The 12,744-nt window shown below is 36.7% G+C and overlaps 1 long non-coding RNA gene across 1 annotated transcript; it reads right to left on the bottom strand.

Moving 5' to 3' along the window:
• Positions 1–9,363: 9,363 nt before the first annotated feature.
• Positions 9,364–10,799, bottom strand: LOC131171744 (uncharacterized). Its single transcript, XR_009142385.1, has 3 exons — positions 10,709–10,799; positions 10,208–10,265; positions 9,364–9,629 (listed from the first exon to the last, which is right to left on the bottom strand). It is a non-coding gene; the product is annotated as an uncharacterized LOC131171744 (long non-coding RNA).
• Positions 10,800–12,744: the final 1,945 nt, after the last annotated feature.

The following is a 12,744-nucleotide window of genomic DNA, read 5'->3' as shown; positions in this document are numbered from 1 at the left end:
AATTTTCATCTCACTATAAAGTGCAGTTTTTTTTTTTTTTAGCTCAGAACAGAATGTACTTTGTACTCTTCATTAAATAGCCATGTCATGCAAATAAAGTCAATATTATAATCACCAAATTGTTCTCACTTAGCACCTTTAGAATTTTTTGTGTTAAAATTTATTTATTACAATAGAAATGCTATCATTGTACACTATTGTATTGACTTGAAAAAGAAAAGGAAAAACACTTTTACATATTACCACTAGAAATGTTAGGTAATAGTTGTATATTGATGTTACCTTACTAAAACTAGTTTTCTCCTATACTGCATATCCAAGATCCAGCCTATCCCTATACCTGCAAAACCTATCCACAAGGCACTCTAATCCTACCCCCTACATTGAATCAAATTCCATTATCCTATCATTGAAAATTTCACTAGCCAAGAGGATAGGCCCTAGCCCAAGAAAGAACCTCATGAACTGTACCCATATCTGTATGAATCAGAGGTGGTAGTTATGCTGCTTTCCAGTTCACTTCACAATTTAACAAAGGTTTGCTAGCTACTGAGCCTAAGAAGAGTTTTCCCTGCAAAGAAGAAGCTAGTGAAGACAAGAGTGTTTGAATGCTTGGTTTATTGCGCAGCACCAAACAAGGCAGCTGCTTGTTGTTGCACTGAGCCTAAGAAGAGTAGTCCATATTTCCAAACCCGTAATGTAACACCATTTTATACAGTCCTCCCCTGCTCTTATCTGTTCCCATTGTAATATATTTTCTTCAGAGGTTAGTATTTTCATTTTCTGTCTTCACTAACTAGCAACTAATCACTGATATAAATCTTGAAAAAATAATAAAGAAAAAGGAAAAGGACAAAGTCCAAGAACTGGGGATGTTAACACTTTAGATGTGATTGTGCAAAAATAATTGTCTCCACACTCAACTTGAATAAACTAGATAGTATATCGTATTGAAGTACCACCAAGAAAGCTTCAAATTAACACCAGAACTGTAGAATTAAGCTCCAAAAAACTAACAGATAATAAAATCCCACCACAAAAGGCAACAAAAGAAAATCATACAGTAGATATTTAATAAGCAATGAACTTTTGACTTCAATCCAAAATTTCAACCTGCAATTTTCTAGAAAAACACCTCAAATCTAAAGGCCTAAATTAATACATAAAGAAGCAATAAAACCCAAATCTCCCTTTATAACCATTGTCCCAAAAGAACAAATCTGCCCACAAATCAATGGTCAATGAACTCAAAATAGAAGAAGCAAGCACAAATCTAGCAATTCAAAGAAAAACCCCTAACTACAATATGATAACAGTGGTCTGCATAGAGTATAGAAGAAAACAAAAGAGTAAACGCAGAAAGAAGGAATAAAAAAAAATAAATAAACAAAAAAAGAGAGTGAGAGAGAGGGAAATAGAAAATTACAGGAGCTTGACTTGAAAATAGAGGTAAAAATGCCAAGAAGAATCCGTATAGTAAAGTCTCTGGTCGACTCTCCAGGAGGAAATCGAGACGAAAGAAACCCTAAGCATCAAAGATGACCAACTAGTGTGAAAGACCCAGAAGCAAAGAAACAAAATGACCATCAAATTAAATAGCAAACCTTAAGAGCAGATCCCACTCGTGCTTCAATCCACCGAATTGAGGAGATTTATTCTAGAGAGCAAAGAAAGCTATTTGGGTATTTGGGAGAACAGGCACGGGCAGCTGAGTGATATTAGATGAGAGTTTTTTTTTCTTAAATAAATAAATGGCAATTAGAAACTGACTAAAATCAGTTTCTAATTCAAGAGTTTTTTGAAACCGAAAATATTCGGTTTCTAAATATATATAAGTATACATAAACTTTTGAAACCGCACAAATCGGTTTTTAATTATAACAAAATAAATTAGGAACCGATAAAACTCGGCTTCTAATTCCTTTTAATATTTTAATAAATAAAATAGATAATAGATTAATTTTGAAACCAAAATTAATCGGTTTCGAAATATAAATAGAAGAATTAGAAACCGATAAGAATCAGTTTCTAATTTGATTAAGTTTGAAATAAAAAATAATTGATTTCTAAATAAAATTAAATAACACTTTAATTTTTGAAATCGAAAATAATCAGTTTCTAAAATTAACCAAAAGAATTAGAAACCGATATGAATCGGTTCCTAATTTGACTTTAAATTTAATCGATAAAATTGATGATAGATTTAGTTTGAAACCGAAAATAATCGGTTTCTAAATATTACTGGAAATAGAAACCGATAAAAATCGGTTTCTAAGTTGACTTTAAATATATTAAATAAAATATACAATTAGATAAATTTTAAAACCGAAAAATATCGGTTTCTAAATTTCAAAAAGAAAATTAGAAACCGATAAAAATCGGTTTCTATTTTGACATTAAAATTCATAAAGAAAGTAGAAATAATATTAATTTTGAAACTGGCAAAATCGGTTTCTAAATATACCTAATAGAAATAGAAACCGAAACAAATCGGTTTCTAAATTAACTTTAAAATTTATTAAATAAAATATACAATAAATAAAATTTGAAACTAAAAATTATCGGTTTCTACAATAAATTAGAAACCGAAAATAATTGGTTTTTATTTTCACTTTAAAATTTAATAAATAGAATAGAAATTATATTAATTTTGAAACCGATAAAAATCGGTTTCTAAATATAAATAGAAAATACATTCATTGTGGAAATCGAATTCAATCGGTTTCTAAATTAAATTCGGTTTCTAAATTCAATTCAATAAATTAGAAACCGACGTTATTTGGTTTCTAATATGACCTAATACAATAGAACTAATTTTGAGCCTTCAAATTAGAAATAGAACATATGTCAGTTTTAGATTTTAGTTTCTAATCGGTTTCTAATCGATTTCTAAACTGATGCTAATTTAGAATTTTGAAACCGATGTTTTTCTGTTTCAAATTTCGGTTTCAAATCCGTTTCTAATCGGTTTTTTATAAATTTAACTAGTTCTACTCAATTTCCGTTGCAAAAGCTGTTTTAAATTATAAACCGATATAAATCCGTTTCTAAAGTCGATTTCTGTTCTGATATTTTCTTGTAGTGTGAGTTGATGGATCAAGGTTTAATCCTAGATCTTTCAGAAGAGGGGGTATTGTTGGCTCATTTATCAGTGAGACCAGACCTGCGAGACAGAGTTAGAGTTTCCCAGCACAGAGATCAACAATTGATGAAGATCATAGAAAGAGTACATCAAGGTGAAGGTGGTGAGTTTGGATTTGCCAATGATGGCGCCTTTTTGCAAGGTTCTAGGATATGTGTGCCCGATGTGGACAATCTTAGAAATGAAATCATGTAAGAGGCACACTACACACTGTACAATATCCACCCAGGCTCCACCAAGATGTACCATGATATGAAAGATAGTTATTGATAGAATGGCATGAAGAGAGACATAGCAGATTTTGTGTCCAAGTGCTTGACTTGTCAGAAGGTGAAGTTTGAACACCAGAGACCGTCAGGGAAGCTGCAAGAGCTCCTTATCCCAGAATGGAAGTGGGAAATGATTACTATAGATTTTGTGACTGGGTTGCCTCGTACCACGTGAGGATATGATTCTATATGGGTAATTGTAGACTGCCTAACTAAATCAACTCACTTTTTGCCTGTGAAGACTACATATTCAGTGGCATAGTACGCCCGACTCTACATTCGAGAAATAGTTAGATTGCATGGAGTTCCTGCTTCCATAATATCTGACATAGGGCCCCAGTTCACTTCTCGGTTTTGGAGAAAGTTGCAGGAGGCACTTGGCACACAGTTGAACTTTAGTACTGCTTTCCACCCTCAGACAGACGGATAGTTCGAAAAGACAATCCAAACACTAGAAGACATGCTTCACATGAGTGATTTGAATTTTGGAGGTCAATGGGATGATCAGCTAGCTTTGGTAGAGTTTGCCTACAGCAACAGTTACCATTCCAGCATAGGGATGGCACCCTATGAGACACTATATGGAAGAAAGTGTAGGTCTCCTCTGTGTTGGACGGAAATGGGAGAAGCGAAAGTGCATGATGTAGACCTAGTGCAGTACACTTCAGAGATAGTTCCTTTAATTAGGGAACGATTGAAAACAGCTTTCAGTAGGCAGAAGAGTTATGCAGACCCCAGACGGAGGGATGTGGAGTTTGTAGTAGGCGACTATGTATTCCTGAAGGTTTCTCCGATGAAGGGAGTCATGAGATTTGGAAAGAAGGGCAAGTTGACACCTCGGTATATTGGACCTTTTGAGGTTATTGATAGAGTTGGAGCAGTTGCCTACTGGTTGGAGCTACCACCCAACCTTTCTCACGTTCATCCTGTGTTTCACATCTCCATGCTCAGGAAATACATTCCTGATCCTTCTCATGTGCTACAGCTGGATGTAGTAGAGTTGAAAGAAAACTTGACGTTTGAGGAGCAACCTATAGCCATAGTGGACTACCAAGTGAGGCAGTTAAGATCAAAACAGATCTCTATGGTTAAGGTTTTGTGGAGGAGCCAGTCAGTGGAAGAGTGCACCTGGGAGTCAGAACGGGACATGCGTAGCAAGTACCTTTATATGTTCAATGTATAATTCTATACTTTATTCTGCCTTGTGTAAAATTCGAGAATGAATTTTCTGTAAGGGGGGAAGAATGTAACACCCCCAATTTTTAAATTTATTATTCATGGGCAAATATTGATGTTTTAATTTTATTTAAATTTTAGGAAATTATTTGAAATTTTTCTGATTTTCGAAATCGGGTTTGATTTCCCGAAAATATAAAACTTTGATGATTTTTAAAAATTAATTTAAAGACCACGTGGCAAAACTAAAAATATATTCGGAGTCTATAAATTTTTCTGAGTTTTCTAGAATTTTTTCAGAATTTTTGGGCCTCATTTTCGATCCTAAGGCAAAGTAAAAATTCAAAATTTTGTATCATGAATCGAACCGGCCGAATCGAATCGGATCGGATCGGATCGGACCTGTCAAATCGAACCGGCTCCTTCTTCCTTTTTCTTTCCCCCGCGCGTGTCCCGACCTCTCTCTTCCTCTCTCCCATTTTCTCTTTCCCCCGCGCGTGTCCCACCTCCCTAGCCACCCCAGCTCGCCGGCGCCCCACCCCACCACCTCCCCACAACCGGCCGATGCTTCAGGCGGCCGGAAAACGCGCGCGAACACCTCCCCTATGCGCACACGACTCTTTGTCTTCCCGGCCGAAATCCGGCCAATCCGGCCTCCAATCGGGCCGGGTCTTGTGTCAAACAACATCTACACCTCGAGAGCTTTCCATAGACACTAAGAACACCAAAATCCATCGAGCAGTTTGTCCAATTTTTGTCCGGAAAGTTTTAGCCTATTTTGACTTTTGGGCTAGATTTCTCACAAACCGTGAACCCCATAAGAAAATCGAGAGTACCAAAGCGCTCCACTCATCGAGAGCTTTGCGGTGATATAAATTTCAAATTTTTCTGACACTGTTTTTCGGTGGGTCCCACGAAACTTCATAGTGTTTTTCCGAGGATTAAATGAGGTTAGAAAATTTCGTAAAATTTATGTGCTAACCCTCATGTTGTGGGCTTCGTGTAGGTATCTTCAAATCGAGGAAATTCGACAGTTGTTCGAGTTTGTGAATTTCCGGCCAGACAAACCGGCTATCGAAAAAGTCTCCGAATTGGATCGAGATTTTGGCTACCCCACCATTGTCAGATGTCCCGAGCGCGTCCCCGAAGTCGGAATCGGCATAGGTAAACCCGAACCTTGCTTTTTCATAATTTTCTAGTACTTAAATGGGATTAAAAATTCATAAAATATTCGTGATAGCTCAGAAAATTATGATTCTTTCTGCAATAGCCTAATAATATTGCTAAGGACCGCAGGGCAAGGTTTTAGAATTTTTAGAGCTTATTTGGGCAGTTTTTGCAAAAATAATCAATTATAAGGACTAAACTGTAAATTTACATATTGTAATTGATGACTGTTTGGAGGGGCCCAGGAGGGGCTATGTGATGTGATGGAGTTGTGAGTGTATGATTTGTGAATATAGAAGTGCGTTTTGAGCCCTTTTGCAGGTTAGGTAGGTCCTAGGTATAAGGGAGACTCTGTCGGATTTTCGGCACGACTTAGGACGTATTTGGTCTTTTCTTAGTTTGTATTGAGTCAAATTTATTAAATGATTGTAATAAAATTATCAGGTGAGCTAGGACAGCCTTCTTCCTCCACCCAGCTGCCACAGTGATTGCTATCAAGTCTGTGAGTAAAATATTAATTTTAATTGTAATTTCGATATTATTATATGTTTAAGCATGCCCATGCATCACTTATATGTATGTATCTATGTAGTTAAACTCTAGGCACGTTTTATGTTACATTCATAACTGTTAAAGTGCCATGGATGTTGTTGTGGTAATTTGGAGCAGTGTGCGTGCGTTGGTTTGCGTGTGAAGTGGTGTTGACTATGGATAGGACGGGTAGACACGGCTTGAGATCTTCACTGGGACCCAGTCCTTCGGGGTAGACACGGCTTGAGTTCTTCGCTGGGACCCCGATTTGGTTATTAAGTGGAAGTCCGAGCTGAGTTCTTCGCTGGCACAGGTTGGATTAAGAGAACTGTATAGGGGATCAGCTTCCATATATGTATTGTTTGACATTATCGGGTGTGTGAGTGCTCCAAATTACCTATTTGCTGTTATGATATGAAAATATTACTGATGTTACATTTCACTCTACAGGGTGCATTAGCTTTAGATAGTTATAGAGATTATGGTTGAAATTGATATTTTACTCTTTGAGTCGAATGCTCACTCCTGTTCAATATTTTTCCAGGCCACAGGAGGATATTTTTGAGGTTAACCTGCTTTTCTCCCTCGCAGGTTGTTTATTAATATTTGTATAAACCTGTTAACTCTTAGAATTTCCGCATGTGTTAGAAATATTTATTTGAATTGGGTCTGTAATATAAATTATCAATTTGGACCTGTAAACTTATTATTTTATGCATGTGTATTGGGCTGGATGAGGGAGCTGAGCTCCCATTTATTTTTATGACATTTGAGTATGTGGAGGATGAGCTGAGCTCCCCAATTGATTATATATTGTTTTTACAGGTCGGGTGAGTCAAAAACTCCCCGTTGAAAAGTCTATTTTATGGCCAGACTCTGTCCGGTTGAATTCTTGAAATTGGGCTCAAATGAGCCTTAGAGTTGGGTTAAGGAATAGTTAGGCTTACTACGAGCCTCGGGAGCTTTAAGTTGGCTCAGGTCCTAGTGCCGGTCCGGCTCATAGGTTAGGTCGTGACAATTTACATTATCACGTGGTTTTGGACTAATTTAAATATCATTTATAATTTAAAAAAATTATAAATAATTTATAAATTTTTAAATATATCATATATTATTAAATTAATCTATAAATAACTAATATGATATATAAAAAATTAAATTATAATAATTGACATTTGACCCTGCTTGAAAATACTTTAGGCCCCTCTAGGCATTTCTTCTTCTCATAGATCCCAACTAAGAACTGACCTTTGATCGAGTAGGTGAGTTAGGAATTTCAAATTTTTAGAAAATATACAAAATTAATTTATTTAATTAGAGTAAGTATTCACTTTTCAAAATGTGAAAAATAATTTTTTTTATAACTTTTTAGAAACCGATTCATTTCAATTAAACAACGTCTTATCAAAAGTGATTCAGAATGCATGATGATTGAACCTAAATGCGTGCAGTAATTTTCAAAATCATGAAGTGCATGCATCTATTTTCTATTTCACTTTCGATTGTCAAAATTTATTAGATAAATTTTGATAATTATCCTTGAATTTATCTCATGAAGTGCATACATCTATTTTCTATTTCACTTTCAATTGTCAAAATTTATCGGATAAATTTTAATAATTATCTCTGAATTTATCTAACTACAATATTACAGTCTCTCAATTTAAAAAATGTAATATAAAATCTCATCAACTTTTAAATTTTACACAGTAAAATTTCTCTAACCTCTAATTATCAGTTTTTCAGTTTAATGCTGACCTGGATAGTTTTAGTATGGAGCTTAGTCAGTATTTCTCTTTTTTCTCTTAAACTATGTGTAAATTGAATCTTTCTTCTCTTTATAGACAAAATAATTTTTTATGCATAAAGAGAATAATTTTACACTTTACACAAAAGAGAAGAGAGAAATATTGACTAAGTACTATGCAATAGTTATTCACATCAGTTTCTAACTGAAAAATTAGTAATTGCAAGTTAGAGAGATTTTACTGTATAAAATTTAAAAGTTTATAATATTTTATATTATATTTTAAAATTAAAAAATTATAATATTATAACTATATAAATTCATAAATAATTATTAAAATTTATCCAAATTTTTGTCAATTGGCTGCTAATCCTGTGGAGGATACATCCTCAAAACCCATGAAAGATGCTCGCAACAAAATATCTCTCATTAGTCACCGCATCAATCATTATTAATTACTGGACCATCTATATATGTTTATTTTCATTGGATATTGTCTCTTTCTAATTCACAGTATATTTTGATGGGTGAATAGAAATTATGTTTTAATTTGCTGTGTGATTTTAAGCACATCCTGAAGATACAATCTATAATTGGTGTTGACTAGCTATCCCGTTTGGTGGAGGCCCTTAAAATTAACTCCCTGGCTTGGTGGATATCGTCATGATCTGAGCCCTGTAATTAACTCTACAATACACATGGATTTCTGTTTCTAACGGAAAAAACCACTTAGAATGGATTTATTACGAGGTTAATAAAATATCATTATTATTTTTATAATTTTTAGTTTTTATTAATATTATTTAAATATTTTAAAAAAATTAGATTAATTTTTTTTTATCTTATTTATATCTTCTTAGAGATTAAATATTAACTTTAAAGGGTGTTAATTCAAGATTAACAATAGATAATTTTTGTCATTATCTTAATTTACTACATTTCATAAATTTAAACTCTTAATTAAATAAATATTTTAATTCATCAAAATGATAAATCATAATTATTTATATTTATATATACACTTTATAAGCTTAAGATCTCAAGATTCAAAATTTAACTCTTTTTATCATTATTTTTTATTCAATTCAATTAGATGCTAATTGTTAATGTAAATGAACCATAATGTCACGACCCAACCTATGGGCCGGACCGGCACTAGGACCTGGGCCAGCCTAAAGCCCCCGAGGCCCGTAGTAAGCCTTAACTGTTCATTTACCCAATTCTAAGGCCCATTGGGCCCAAATTCAAGAAAACAAACGGACAGAGTCCGGCCATAAAATGGACTTTCCAACGGGGAGTTTTCGACTCACCCGACCTGTAAACACAATATATAGTCAATTGGGGAGCTCAGCTCACCCTCCACATACTCATCAACATAAAATAAATGGGAGCTCAGCTCCCTCATCCAATCCATCAAACATGCATAGCACATTTAAGTTTACAGGTCCAAAAATAATAATTTAGTTTACAGACCCAAATCAAATAAACATTTCTAACACATGCGGAAATTCTAAGATTTAACAAGTTTATACAAACAGTAGTAATCGACCTGCGAGGGAGAAAGCAGGTTAACCTCAAAAAAATATCCTCCTGTGGCCTGTAAAAATTTTTGAACAGGAGTGAGCGTTCGACTCAGAGAGTAAAATATCAATTTTAACCATAATCTCTATAACTATCTGTAACTAATGCACCCTGTAGCGTGAAATGCAACATCAACATCATATTCACATCATAGCATCAAAAAGGTAATTTGGAGCACTCACGCACCCTGTAGCATCAATCATAATATATTGGGAGCTGATCCCTATACAGCTCTCTTAGATCCAACCTGGTGCCAGCGAAGAACTCAAGCCGGACTTTCGCTTAATAAACCAAATCGAGGGTCCCAGCGAAGAACTCAAGCCGTGACTACCCCTCGAAGGAACGGGTCCCAGCGAAGAACTCAAGCCGTGACTACACCGTCCTATCCATAGTCCACACAACATCACACGACGCCAACGCACGCACACCGCCTCCAAATTACCACAACAACACTCATGGCACATTAATGATTATGAATGCAACATAAATCGTGCCTAGAGTTTAACTACATAAATATATGCATATAAGTGATGCATGGGCATGCTGAACATATAATAATATCGAAATTATAATTAAAATTAATATTTTACTCACAGACTTGACGACAATCACTGTGGCGGCTGGGCGGAGGAAGAAGGCTGTCCCGGCTCACCTGACAATTACATTACATTTATTTAACACAAATGACTCAATACAAATAAAGAAAAGACCAAATACGTCCTAAGTCATGCCGAAAATCCGGCAGAGTCTCCCCTATACCTAGGACCTACCCAACCTGCAAAGGGCTCAAAACACACTTCTATATCCACAATCCATATATCCACAACTCAATCACATCACACAGCCCATCCTGGGCCCATCAAATCAATCATTCATCACAATATGGAAAAATTTCAATTTAGTCCTTATAATTGATCATTTTTGCAAAAATTGCCCAAACAAGCTCTAAAAATTATAAAACTTTGCCTTGTCCTTAGCAATATTACTAAGCTATTGCAAAAGAATCGTAATTTTCTAAGCTACCACGAATATTTTATGAATTTTTAATCCTATTTAAGCACTAGAAAATTACGAAAAAGCAAGGTTCGGGTTTACCTTTGCCGATTCCGACTTCGGGAACGCGCTCGGGATGCCTGACAATGGTGGGGTAGCCAAAACCTCGATCCAATTCGGAGACTTTTCCAGAGTCGGTCTGTTCGCCGGAATTCACAGATCCGACAACTGTCGAATTTCCGCGAATTGAGGATACCTACACGAAGCCCAATAATAATATATAAAAAATCAGGGGTGTTACATTCTTCCCCCCTTACAGAAAATTCGTCCTCGAATTTTACACAAGGCAGAATAAAGCACATGATTATACATTGAACAAATAAGGGTACTTGCTACGCATGTCCCGTTCGACTTCAGTGCACTCTTCCACCGATCGACTCTCCACAAAACCTTAACCATAGGGATCTGCTTTTGATCTCACTGTCTCACTTGGTAGTCCACTATGGCTACAGTCGCTCCTCAAATGTCAAATTTTCTTTTAGCTCTATCACATCCATTGCAAAGACATGAGAAGGATCGGGAATGTATTTCCTGAGCATGGAGATGTGAAACACGGGATGAACGTGAGAGAGGTTGGGTGGTAGCTCTAACCGGTAGGCAACTGCTCCAACTCTATCCGTAACCTCAAAATGTCCGATATACTGAGGTGCCAACTTGCCCTTCTTTCCGAATCTCATGACTCCCTTCATTGGAGATACCTTCAGGAATACATAGTCGCCATCGCAAACTCCACATCCCTCCGTCTCGGGTGCATAACTTTTCTCATCGAAAGTCGCCTCGATCGTTCACGATTAAAGGAACTACCTCAAGTGTCTTGCACTAGGTCTACATCATGCACCCTTGCTTCCCCATTTCTGTCCCAACACAGGAGGAGACCTACACTTTCTTCCATATAGTGCCTCATAGGGCGCCAACCCTATCTTTGGAGTGATAATCGTTGTTGTAGGCAAACTCCACTAAATATAGCTCCTCATCCCATTGACCTCCAAAATCCAAAACACTCATGCGAAGCATGTCTTCTAGTGTTTGGATCGTCCTTTCGGACTGTCCGTCTGTCTGAGGGTGGAAAGCCGTACTGAAGTTCAACTGTGTGCCAAGTACCTCCTGCAACTTTCTCCAAAACCGAGAAGTGACCTGGGACCCTCTGTCAGATATTATGGAAGCCTAACTCCATGCAATCGACTATTTCTCGAATGTAGAGCCGCATACTGCTACGCAGTATGTAGTCTTTACAGGTAAGAAGTGAGCTGATTTGGTCAAGCGGTCTACAATTACCCATATCGAATCATATCCTCGCGTGGTACGAGGCAACCCAGTCACAAAATCCATAGTACTCATTTCCCACTTCCATTCTGGGATAGGGAGCTCTTGCAGCTTCCTTGACGGTCTCTGGTGTTCAAACTTCACCTTCTGACAAGTCAAGCACTTGGACACAAAGTCGGCTATGTCTCTCTTCATGCCATTCCACCAATAGCTATCTTTCACATCATGGTACATCTTGGTGGAACCTGGGTGGATACTGTACAGTGTATAGTGTGCCTCTCGCATGATTTCATTCCTGAGGTTGTCCACATCGGGCACACATATCCTAGAACCTTGCACTAGGGCGCCATCATTGGCAAACCCAAACTCACCACCTTCACCTTGCTGTACTCTTTCTATGATCTTCATCAATTGTTGGTCTCTGTGCTGGGAAACTCTAACTCTGTCCCTCAAGTCTGGCCTCACTGAAAAGTGAGCCAACAATACCCCATCATCTGAAAGATCTAGGATTAAACCTTGATCCATCAACTCATGTACCTCCTGAATCAACAGTCTCTTCTCTGCTGAAATGTGCGCCAAACTGCCAGAAGATATTCTGCTTAAAGCATCTGCTACTACATAGGCCTTCCTGTGGTGGTACCGATGGGGCAATCATAGTCTTCCAGAAGCTTCATCCATCTCCTCTGTCTCAAGTTTAAATCCCTCTGTTGGAAGATGTACTTCAAACTCTTATGGTCGGTGTATATCTCGCACACTTCACCATACAGGTAGTGTCTCCAGATTTTTAGTGCAAAGAATACAGCCGCCATTTCCAA

This window comes from Hevea brasiliensis, chromosome 13 (assembly GCF_030052815.1).
Source record: "Hevea brasiliensis isolate MT/VB/25A 57/8 chromosome 13, ASM3005281v1, whole genome shotgun sequence".
NCBI lineage: Eukaryota > Viridiplantae > Streptophyta > Magnoliopsida > Malpighiales > Euphorbiaceae > Hevea > Hevea brasiliensis.
The sequence above is the reverse complement of the archived record's forward strand: the minus strand, read 5'-3'. Positions and strand labels throughout refer to the sequence as shown.